This window comes from Teleopsis dalmanni, chromosome 1 (genome assembly GCF_002237135.1).
Source record: "Teleopsis dalmanni isolate 2A chromosome 1, ASM223713v2, whole genome shotgun sequence".
Lineage (NCBI taxonomy): Eukaryota > Metazoa > Arthropoda > Insecta > Diptera > Diopsidae > Teleopsis > Teleopsis dalmanni.
The window spans coordinates 227,214,371-227,218,438 of record NC_051846.1 but is presented as its reverse complement, the minus strand read 5'-3'; positions in this window follow the sequence as shown (position 1 = coordinate 227,218,438).

Here is a 4,068-nt window from a genome sequence, read left to right as displayed (position 1 = left end):
TCGAATTTATTTTTACTTCCATTCACTGCGAAAAGCATTAGGGTGTAAACTGACTTTATTGACTTAATTTGATGTATTTACGTATCTTTTATTTTAGCGAGCATTCAAATATATTTTTATCAATTTATAACTTATCCTTTATTGAAAGCAAATTTAAAGATATTCTTACAAACATCGTAGGTGTTTGCAAAGAAATAGCAAAAGAAGTATCTACAGACGTACGTGAGTATATGCATGAGTATAAATATTAGAATATAATTTTGTTGATGTAAATTGAATGTTTGTATGTGTGTTAATACTTTACAAAGAAAATATCTTTTCTTACAAGCATACAATCATATACTTATCAAATGCGTTACACATGATTGCGGGAAATTTTACGATTTTATTGATTTTCCCTTACATTTCTTTCAGCATTTACGTGTTTGTTATGAATTCATGATAAAAGCATGTAAAAACAACGCAAAACGCCGTGTCAAAGGTAGAAAATAATTCTCTAAAATGTCTGAAAGGATGTTTATTCAGATCGTTACACTTCCAAATGAACACTGAATATTCGAAGAGAATACTAAAAATGTTTATGAGACTTAATTTTATTATTTAATGTTTCAGATGGGCCATGAAAAGGCACTTTCAAAATTTTAGTTCTTACCTTTTTACATTTTAGTCAGGGTTACAAAATCCAATTAGTTATTTTATTTAAGTAAATTATGTAAATTTAACACATATTCTTAAATATTATAATATATAGATAATAAGTATTTATCGTAGAATATCTATAGTGTCGATAAATCAAGTAAATCAAATCAAATTTAAGAGAGAAGAAAAGAATTGTTTAAGTAAAGCTTTAGCAAATGTGTGCATAATATTTAGATACATCGATTTAAACAATAAAAAAATATTTTTAATATTACAAAAAGGGTTTCTATATAAAAATTACATTTCAAAAATATACTATAAAAAATTTTAAAGACATTTGAATACATATTAGCCGTAATTTTTTCTTTCAGAGTAGCAAAAAATACTCACAACTTACGAAAGAAAACATGTGAAGCAACAACAATACTCTTAAAATATTCAGAGTTAGGTTTTACTCGCAAAGATCTTTACGTCTTAAGTTTTAGTGCAGCCAATTTGAAAAGTCAGTCTATTGTGAATGTTCACTGGAAACATGTTGCAAAACTGCAGTCATCTGTTAAATTCCTATGAGCATTTCATTTACTAATAAATTAAATATTAAAAATAAAAATTAAATAAATTAATTTCTATTATTTTTATATTTCAATATTTTTATATTTCATATTGTGCAAAACACAACAAAAAACATATGTCGAAAATAAGCATTTAACATACTTTAAATGTGATGCCAATTCGTTTTAACCAGACTTAATGCTGTTTTTTTACAACTCTGAAAGAAAAAATTACATCTATTATAACATTATTTTGTAATAATTTATGAAAACAAGCTACAGTTACAATCTATATTCTAGATGTCAAAAATGAAAAAAAATTTTACTTATACTTGATTTCAACAAAATCCGGTAACATAAATATTAAATTCAAAAAATATTTTGATGTAATTTCTATTAATTTGAATTCTGTGTCCAAGTATGTTACATACAGCTTTTTCTGGGCACAAAATTTTGCACTACTATATTCTATCTATAGTTGTGTATCACTCACTTCTTGGCTCATACCATTTTTTGAAAACAAAGTACATTTACAGTCTATATTCTAGATGTCAGAAATGAAACAAAAGTTTGTTAACGAACTCTAAATCCTAACAAAATCCTTTAATATAAATATCACATTAAGGCTTAAGGCCTTTAGATTTAAGGTTCTAAACGAATTATGTTACACATAGGTGCTTTGGGGTACAAAATCTTGTTCTATGTGCTACTCTATCTATGTTTATTTATCACTCTATTTAAAGACGGACGCATAAGTCGTGTCTAGTATCTGTAGTTATATAAAGAGATCGGTTATTCGACTATATAACAAACAGTAGATACATATCATTTGTATTCTATATTTTTGGTTATAAATAACTGTCTATTTAGAAAAAATTAGAGAAGGCACATATCAGTGGTGTCCTGTTTGTAACAGAAATGTAGCGTATTTTTTTTATTCATGATTATTTTATGTACTATTTTATGTAAAATTTGTAAGTCTTGTTCAATGACTTGTAAGTCATTCACCCATAGTACACTTGATACATTGTACATTGCGATTATACACAGAAGTAGATCGCTGTCAATGTTTTTTTAGAATTAAGCCGGACGGTAAGGTCAAATGCACTTTCTTTACATTTCTGCAAAACCAATTTTATTTGACACATTTAAGAATGTCAAAACAGTTTTGAAGAGAAAGGATGTGGGTCAATATTTCATATACCTTCGAGCAGAAAAAACTTTTTATAAATAGTTAAAATTTTGTAATAAAAAATAGTTTCATTTTAGCATTTAAACTTACTGTTCAATTTTCCATATCACAACTTCTCTTAAGAGCGAGAACTGAATTTCTGACTTTCAATAGGGAACTTATCCTGCATTTTAGTCACTATTTATGACACTATTTATTCACTATTTATGAGATTTCAGCTTATATAGGTTGTTTCCGTGTTCAAACTGTAATCGTCTGCATTATATTTGTACTTGCCGATCCTGAACAACGAACTTTGCATAAGTTTTGAAGAAAAATTTAATCATAATGATTTCGGCTTCATTTTATCTGTTTAGTTAATTTCAAATTTTTATATGTGAAAGTTAAAAATTGATAGGAGTTTTCGATTTTTCAAAATTTAATAAATATAAATCTACAATAACCTGTCAAGGAAATCAAAGAATACGTTCCAACAACAGTATATCCAATGAACGCACTCATCTACAGAGCTACAAAAGGTCGTCCAAAAACAATCATAAGAGAGGAGTACAAAAGAAAATTACTTGTCTTCCCAAAAAACTGATATCCCAACATTAGAAAAACCAAAAACAAAAAAGAAATGAGTGGGCAAAAGACTAAATATAGCTAAATAAAGAGCATAACTTCATTGTTTGATTCCATTACAGGACATAAGGAACAATTCATGGGATAGTTAAAAACCTTATTAGTCGGTTTACTAAATATGATTTTGTATGGTAATCCAGTCAAACAGGAACAAACAATTAAAAACAAAATATCTTAACAATCCAGAATGATCACATGGATACAATATGTATAGATAATAGTTATTATCGGTGCTTTATTATAGATCTACAATACATATAATACCAGTTTTTCTTCCTATTTCGGCCTAGTTGCTGATCTGCAAATGCGAATAGGTGTGATTTGACAAAATTCACGAGGTTTGCACATTCTTGATTAAAAAAATGCTGTTCGAGAGATGATTTTTATTATCAGTGCTTTTAGTTAATTACATAAAGCAAGTTAATTTTTGTAGCGTAAGTGAAATTTATTGATGGAACACGAAGAGTTTAAATTTGCCAATTAACAATTATATCACAATAAATCCTATACTTTTACGAGTATAAATACTACGAAAAATTAAAATCGATTTTCATTCTTTAGCATTACTTAACTTGATTTTATTCTTAAAACCAATATTTTACTTTGGCAGTAGTTGTGTAAGCTGAATAGAAAACTAATTTTAAACTGGGTCGTTGGCACTTTATGTTCGACCGACTGACGACAGCATTCTTAACAAGAACAAAAATCATAGTTGAAGGAATTGAAATTGCACTACCAACGATACTATAAAATATATCGAAGGAGCTTTTTACATTCAGTGAGACATTCATTCTTAAATTTCTATTTTCATTCATTTTTCTATTTTGCCTTTCACTATTGTTGTTTTTGTTTTAATTTTCTGCAAATAACGCAAAAATATAATGTACTAGTTTCGTAAGGAAGTTCTTTTAAACTATGTAGCATTGTACTCTAGATATGTTATATGGTATGTCTGTATGTATGTAGCAAAAATAGTAAGTACGTTAATATAGGTGGGCGTATTACATGGGTTTCAAAGAAAGAAGAAAATAAATCAACAACAAAATAAAGAAAATAAAAAAA